Below are 9434 nucleotides of genomic sequence, written 5' to 3' on the forward strand. Positions count from 1 at the left end.
CCAACTACACACTCCAACTTCACGGGTGTCCTATTTGTTGAAGAGGAAGGAAGCTGACGATTGGAACATGTCAAAGGAACAGGTCCAACGAAGTTGACTGGCGAGTTTATAGCACTGTTGTAGAATTAGAGTCGCACTAGGATTAGACTACTTATATTAATCAGGATTATATTACGACTAGAATTATATTATGATTAAGATTATATTACGACTAGGATTAGATTATTTATAATTGCATTATTATTATTATTATTATTATTATTATAGTGTAATAGGTATTGTAGTAGGACTCTAAGTATAGTTAACTTAGGACTCTACAATTCTCTCCCTATATAAAGAGGTTGTAACTTAACATTATTATCATCAATACAATCATTGATTTCTCTAATCCTAGACGTGAGATTTCTACATGGTATCAGAGCAATAAAGCTAATCCGCTCTCTGAGTATTGATCAAAAAAAAAAACCACACGTTGCAATGACCACTTCTACCAAAATATGTCGACCTCCTCACTTCACCAACTCATTGTCGCTTGCTCCATTAAATCTAAGCCAACAAACTACACATAAATATCCCAATTGATTCACGTGATGAAACAAACATATCTCATCACAGAGAATGAACCAAGTAAAAACAGTTGTTCCACTGGACAAACTGTTGGGAAAATTGTAGAGGTCGAGAAGGATGCAAAAAATAGTGACACCATTGTTGATTAGAAGGAGAAAGATGTGTTACTAAAGAGTTGAATCTCAAGCACCTTGACCGAATAAAGCATGCACCTAATTATGGGCTGCTTAACTGCCAAGAAGATGTGGGAATGCTTGAAAAAAGCTTATATTCAAGCAACAAAAGTAATTTATTTTGCTAGAGGTTTAGGTCTCAAATACAAGACCTTTGTCATATTAGGTAAGGCACCATATTCCACTCTTAATTAATTTATTAATGCTCTCACGTGTTTTGATATAAGAGAAGATGAAAAAGAGGTGTCACAACAAAACCACGACATGGTATTATCTGCTAAAAAAGGGAGGGGAAGAGGAAACAACAACATTAACTCCAGTGAAACAGGTTTCAAGCCTACTAGAAAAGGAACAGGTTCTCAGAACAGTCAAGATGGACCAGGTTCTCCGAACAATAAAAGTTTCCAAAGCAAAAATAAGGAGAAGAATAGCATTGAGTCATGTCAAATATCTGGTAGGAATAATCATACTGCTCTTAAGTGTTTTTACTGGTGGAACTACTCGTATCAATCTGCAGATGAACTATCACAAGCAACAACTAGACATCACATTCATACCGAAGCATTGACAAAACAAGTTTTTGCTGGGTATTCAAAGTTTTTTTTGTTGTGTATTCGAATAAGCTAGGAGTAACCGTTCCTCTACTCACTAGCTTGAGGGGAAGTGTTGAAGAAGAATGAAGCTGACGATTGGAACATGTCAAAGGAACAGGTCCAACGAAACTGAGTGACGTGTCTGCAACAAGTGTTGATGAAGAAGGAAGCTGACGATTGGAACATGTCAAAGGAACAGATCCAACAAAGCTGACTGACGAGTTTACATCATTGCTCTAGAATTAGAGTTGTACTAGGATTAGACTACTTATATTAATTAAGATTATATTACGACTAGAATTATGTTATGCTTAGGATTATATTACGACTAAGATTAGATTATTATAATTGTATTATTATTATTATAGGAGTAATAGCTATTGTAGTAGGACTCTAAATATAGTTAACTTAGGACTCTACAATTCTCTCCCTATATAAGAAGGTTATAACTCAACATTATATCATCAATACAATCCTTGATTTCTCTAATCCTAGACATGAAATTTCTACATGGTGAGCAATAAAGCTAATCCGCTCTTTGAGTATTGATAAAAAAAAAACCACACGTTGCAATGACCACATCTACCAAAAATATGTCGACCTCCTTACTTCACCAACTCATTGTCGCTTGCTCCATTAAACTTAAGCCAGTAAACTACCTCATAAAGAGGACACACATATCCCAATTGATTCAAATAACAGAGAATGAACCAAGTAAAAGTAGTTGTTCCACTGGACAGACTGATGGGAAAGTTGTAGCGGTTGAGAAAGATGCAAAAGATAATGGCACCATTGATGATTGGAAGGAGAAAGATATGTTGCTAAGGAGTTGGATCTCAGGCACCTTGATCGAAGAAAGCATGGACCTAACTGTGGGCTGCTCAACTGCCAAGAAAGTGTGGGAATGCTTGGAAAAAATCTTATATTCAAGCAACAAAAGTAATTTATTTTGCAAGAGGTTTAGGTCTCAAATATAAGACCTTTGTCATATTAGGTAATGCACCATATTCCACTCTTAATCAATTTGTTTATGCTCTCACGAGTTTTGATATAAGGGAAGATGAAAAAGATGTGCCACAACAAAACCACAATATGGTATTATTTGCTCAAAAAGGCAGTGGAAGAGGAAACAACAATATTAACTCCAGTGAAACATGTTTCAAGCCTGCTGGACAGGGAACAGGTTCTAAGAACAGTCAATATGGACCAGGTTCTCTGAACAATAAAAGTTCTCAAAGTGAAAATAAAGAGAGAAATAATATTGAGTCATGTCAAATATGTGGTAGGAATAGTCATACTGCTCTTAAGTGTTTTTACTGGTGGAACTACTCGTATCAATCTGCAGATGAACTATCACAAGCAACGACTAGACATCACATTCATACCGAAGCATTGACAAAACAAGTTTTTGCTGGGTATTCAAAGTTTTTTTCTCCTGTGTATTCGAATCAAGCTAAGAGTAACTGTTACTCTACTCACTAGCTTGAAGGGAAGTGTTGAAGAAGAATGAAGCTAGCGATTGGAACATGTCAAAGGAACATGTCCAACGAAGCTGACTGAAGAGTTTACAACAAGTGTTGATGAAGAAGAAAACTGACGATTGAAACATGTCAAAGGAACAGGTCCAACAAAGCTGACTGACGAGTTTACAACACTGTTGTAGAATTAAAGTCGCACTAGGATTAGACTACTTATATTAATTAGGATTATATTACGACTAAAATTATATTATGATTAATATTATATTACGACTAGGATTAGATTATTTATAATTGCATTATTATTATTATTATTATTATTATTATTATTATTATTATTATTATTATTATTATTATAGTAGTAATCGGTATTGTAGTAGGACTCTAAATATAATTAACTTAGGACTCTACAATTCTCTACACTATTACCCATGGGAGGTGTTCTCACCTCCTCTAGGCGAGTTAGAAGGTTAATTCTGACGAAAAATTCCTCCTCCAACAGTTATCTTCCCCACCTTTAAATAAACCATTGTTTCTTCTTCCCCACCATTAACCCTTGTTCCTTTTATAAAAAAATCATGATTTCCTCTCAAAATTAAGTAGGGTTTAGTTGTTAATGTTTATTTCTACTTTAAATCTTGAATTTAGGGTTTGTAATCTGCTCCAATTTCTTATTTAGGTCTCTAATTTGAATTTTGAAATTTCTTGAAATTCATCAGCAAATGAAACCTTGAATAAGCTTTGTATGGATGAATCAGACCTAATGCTTCAACACTGTAGTGAGATGAAAACATGGAATTTTGCTAAATTTGCAAACTTCTTGGTTGAAATTAAATCCGGGAAGAAGATTTTGGTCTTCCCCATGCTATGGTGTATGTGTTTTTTCTTGTATTCTTGCTACACTTTATTTTGAACGATGCTAATGTACTATTTTGAATCATTTTCAGTCTAAAAATTGTAAAAAATTTCGATGGAGGAACAAAGAAGAAGTGGATCCAAGATTAAGTTTTATCTTTCCAAGATTGGTGAACAAAATCAATGAGTTGGAGCAAGAATTATATATTAGACATGTTCATATTGACAACTTGAGGAACTCTAATTTGTTATTGGATAGGAGACTCAATAGAAGGTTGAAATGGTGTAGGTTCAATAGGAATATACTTTTGTGTATTTTGATTTGTGTTGTTGCTATGGTTATCAGCAACCAGTAGTTCAAGTGCTACATATTTGGATTTCTCTTTGATTTGTATTGTTGTTATGTTTAATTAAAATTGTCAATGTATGTGTGTCATTTTGTATCTATGATGTCAATTGAAGCTTGTATTAATATGCAACACTTCATCAACAACCAAGAACCTAGTCATGTATTCATACTTCAACATAGACAACACAACAACATTTGTAAAACCCATAACCAACACAACATATGTAAGCACACATGAATAGCCAATACAATTCGATAGACAACACAACAACCATTTTAAAACACAACATCACCATTCATTCATAAGGCCTCACATAAGGCAGAATTTACCAAAATAAAGCCATATTCATAAGGTCTCACATAAGGCAGAATTTACCTAAATAATGTCATATTCAAAAGCCCTCACATAAGGCAACTTTTGCTTGTCCAGTAGAGTAGATCTTACTACTTGGCATGCCAGGCTATAGTAAAATTAGGATTATATCAATATTTAAGTTGTTTAATTAAATAAAATTAGGATTATAATTCAATATTTAAGTTGTTAACATATATGAAAGACTCACATTCATGACTTTGAAGCCATTTGCAGCTAGGAACACACCTATTCCCATGACTTTTGGTCTTTTCTCTGGAGATGTGTTTCCCCTGCCTCTACCTCTTTCTCTTTTAGTAGTACCAGCTATTGAAGATGATGCATGATAAGTAGGAGGAGCAGAAGAGGATGCAGGAAAATCAGAAGGTGCAGTAGGTAGGGGAGGTGCACTAGGTGCTACTGATGATGCTTTTTTTTGTCTTCCTCTTCCCTTTTATAGTAGAGGCTCACCTTCTGATGATCCTGATGGAGTTTTCTATACATATAGGAGAAAAAGTAAGTCATAAATTAGGAAAAAGTAAAACAAGTTCAAATATTACCTTTGGTTTGCCTCTTCCCCTGCCTGAACCTGTTGGTTCTGCCCTTACTGATGTAGTAGGTGATGGTGCACTTTGTCTTGTTGATGATTCAACACCTTCTCTTTGAGAACACCATCTCTTGTTATGGCCTCTGACATGGCATATACTATATGTCATTGCAAGTCCAGTCCTAGAAAGCTTTCCAAATTTCTTAGTTTCTCCAGCTTCTTTCCTTCTAGCCTTAGGTGGCCTACCAGGCATGTTTGTGATTTCTGGTGGCTCAATAGTGGGGTTTGTAGAAACTGGCCACATCTTCATGTTTGTGAGTGGTTCAATAACATTGACACAAGTCCTCAAGTAAGTTTCCTTACTGTAGCAGCTGTCTATATAGTCATAAAGAGAAACTTTTTAAAGTATAATGCAGCCACAACATGTGCACAAGGTATGCTCCTTAACTGCCACTACCTATAACTACAAGTTCTCCTAGCAATATCCACTTTGTGTTGACAAAGCCCTTCTTTCACTTCAAATCCAGCAGCTCCATTAAACTCAATGGTACAGTCCATAGACCTACTAATATTCTCCTCTAAAACCTTCAGAGCCATTGGAGAGAAATTACACTTCTAAGTACTTGGGAACTACCTTAAATTGCCTATTCTTGTCATCATCTTAACTCTTATTTCTTCAAGCATATTAATGATGGTCTTGTGTCTAGCAGCCAAGTTCCATGCATTAAAACACTCAGACATGTTGTTGTCTACAGAGTCACACTTTACTTCAGTATTGAAGTAAACTTTGCACTAAAAATTAATGTTGTAGTACATTAAGATATCCATCATTTTTTCTGGACCTAACAACTTTATCTTCTCTTTATTGTTCCTTAATTGAGACTCAAATGTACTCTTAGCTATCTTCCAAAATTGTCGTCTTCTTTGAAGATCCCTCTAATCTTTAGCCCAGTTAGCTAATATGTGTCTAGCACACATTTTATGTTCACACTTAGGTAATACATTTGTAATTGTTACAGACATTCCTTGCAATAAATGATGATTAGGTCACAATTACATAAATAAATTGAAAATTACAAAATAACTTCACATACCTTTTGCATATCTGTAATCAAGGTGAGACTTTCTCCATCTCCAAGTCCGAGATCATTCCTTATGCACTTGACAAATATGGTTCATGTGTGTTTGTTCTCCTTTTCAACTACTGCCTAAGCAAGTGGCAGCATCTAATTGTTACCATTTCTGGCCACAACAACTAACAGTTGGCTTTTACAAACACCTTTAAGAAAACAACCATCTAAGCCTATTCACTTCCTACAATGTATCCATACCTTTCTTAAAGCATCAAAACAGATGTAAAAAATCTAAAATATTGATTTGCCTTCTGCATCATGTTCACCAACTCTTACAACACAACTGGTCCCTGGATTGGTCTTCAACAATTCATCCTTATAGTCAAGTATTCTTCCAAATTCCACAACATGATCATCCATTATATCTTTCAACACTTTATCTCTTGCTCTTCTCATAGTAGTCTTGCCAACATGAAGTTTAAACTTTTTCCTAATCATCTCTTGTAACTTGAAGACTCTTATGTTTGGTTGCTCAGTTATTCTTTCTCTGAAGGCTTCAGATAAAAACTTTGCATTGCACAAGTAATTTCTAGTTGTCTTGTTGCAAGTATGCTTTGGATTGTATGTTTTTATCATGAAATTATTTGTTTTCTTGTCAAGACATCCATACAAAAGTCATGGATAACTATCTTTGCATCTAACTCTAACTTTCTTTAGCTCATTCACCCACTTCTCCACCTAAACCCTCCTTCTAACTACATATTTAGTTACTGCTTGTCTAAATTCTTTCACATCTTTAAACACCATGCCCAACTACCACACAACTTTCTTTGCAATAGGATCATGAATGATTTTTTGAGTTTTTGAACTCCTCTTTCTCGACAACTTTACCTTTCTTGATCTACCATATTCATGTTCACCATTATTACAACACTCATCTTCATCTAACTCAAAACTATCCTCATCAGAACTTGTAAAGTAAGGCTCATCACCTCCTAGCCTTCATTCATGACTTACTTTACCTGTTCCAGTTTCATCAAAACCTATATCTGGTCCAACTTCACCTACTGGTACCTCTTCATTGCCAGCTGCTACTCTTGTCCTTCTTTTCCTCCATTCAAAACTTCTCTTTTCAGCCCTCAACTCCTTAAAATCATCATGTACATCATTACTATACTCTTCCTCTTCATCATCTCCTCATGTACATCACTACCATACTATCCTCAGTTGAATAATCAGAATCATTTACTTCTTCTTATGAGAAATCAGGTCCAGCAGGACCAACATCTATATCATCATCAGTAGCACCATCTACAGTAGCAGTAGTAAAAGGAGGTGCGGTAGTGAAAGGAGGTGAGATTGAAAAAGTAGAAACAGAGTCCTCACTGTTTAAATGGTCTTCACCTACCCCAAAGTTAAAACTTTCACTCTCACTAGGACTTGTATTAAAAGCTGAATCAGATTCTCCCATATCCACATGACTATCATTTTCTATTAACATGGGGGCCACAATTGCCTCATCAACCAAATGCCTAACAAATACCTCCAATTCATCCCATCTTCCAAGGAACACATTATGTCTAAAATATCCTTATCATTATCAACATCTACCAAAATGCCACGGTTAGGTGCTTTAATACAAAAGGTGCAAGTTGTACTACATCTTAATTCTCTAATATAGTCTTTCAATTCAAAATATGACATTTTATCTACATCAACATTCAAAAAAATTGTAACTTTTCCGCTATATAGATTGGTTCCTCATTACTTAAATCTAACACCCCACCATGGTACCACCTTAAAGTAATCAAAATAAACCCATTAATCTCTTACCTGAGGCAATAAAAAAACATAATAGTAATTATAGAAATACTCTAATTTGAGGCAATACAAAAAATAGAATAGTACTTAAAAACGAACAGAATACAACACAGTAGCAAACAAACAGAATACAACACAATACTTAGCTTCTCTATGAACATAATCTATGAACATAAATACAACACAGTAGCAGACTAGCAGCTTATATGAACATAATACTAAGAAGAACATAAATCAACACTTCATGAGCATAATACTAAGACGAACGTAATACAAAATTACGCGACTTAGACGAGAAAGGGAAAAACCTAATTTCATGAAAAATGTGGTATAATATGGTGTAAATGAACACCTAACACTATAATCGTAAGCCACACATAAGATTTCACACAATGTTGCTCTTTATTTCACAAATCAACAGAAACTCTAGGGAATAAATCACAAACTCGAAATAAGGAATAAAGAACTAACATTTTACTAAATCAGTTGATAAACTACGAAATGAAGGTGACAATACACAGAAAAATCGTTCGATGATAGCAAAATCGTTTGATGATCACCAGAAATGCATTGCAAATGGAGAAGGATTGAAAATGATAAAAAAGGATTTTTTTTTTGTTCTTTTATGTTTTAGGAGGGAAATGGGGGAAAAACAAGAAATGAGAGTTGAAGAGGCGGGGGACCCAGCGCGTGGAATCACGCAGGACTAATTATTTGGTTTATGTGTTGAGGTCAGCACTTAGGTATGCAGAAAATAGAGAAATATAAAGTTCAGGTGGGTAATAGGACACCCGTGAAGTTGGAGTGTGTAGTTGGGATTTCGGGTATAGATTGAGAAGGGGGGGGGGGGGTTTAGACCATTCCCTCTATATAATATAACATAGTTATTATAATAAAGTGTTATTATAAAAATTAAAGATCGATCTAATTGTATCCGTTTATAATTGAATTGCTACTCATCAATTCTTATTTAATCAGATTAATGTTTTCTCACAAGTCACAACCTAGGAACCCATCTGTTGGAATATATGTTATTAACCATGTGTTTAGATATAGTATTTATTATAGAATAATTATTTATTCATTTTTAATAGATAATATAGTCGTTTATGGGGTCTGTTTACTTATATAGTAGATGATTTAGTGTATAGAGTTTAAGCTTATACACAGAGGATTAAATCATCGGTTCTTATAAGTAAAAAGTTTTTTGTTCATAATCTAAGATGAGAATTGGACAGCCATCGGTACGATTGTAGCACAAGATTATATGTAGTTTATCTTGATTATGGGAATGATATAGTTCCAACTTCTTGTGCTAGTGCATTTTATATGTATTAAACGGGATCGAGTAGAGATAGTTGCTTTAGACTGACTGACAAAAACATATTCTCTAAACTATTAAATGTGCTTATAATATTATTAATCATGATATAACTATTATGATCTGTATATGTTAATTATCATTTTGATTTATTAAAATGTGAGATTCTAAGGTGGGTCAATAAACCTAGTAGATTGGATGATGATAATATATATATATATATATATATATATATATATATATATATATTGGTGAAATAATAAGTTAGTTGACGGGATCCATGTCTCGATATAGAGATTGATGAT

Source organism: Solanum verrucosum, unplaced genomic scaffold (genome assembly GCF_900185275.1).
Source record: "Solanum verrucosum unplaced genomic scaffold, falcon-dt-bn FXZP01000278.1, whole genome shotgun sequence".
NCBI lineage: Eukaryota > Viridiplantae > Streptophyta > Magnoliopsida > Solanales > Solanaceae > Solanum > Solanum verrucosum.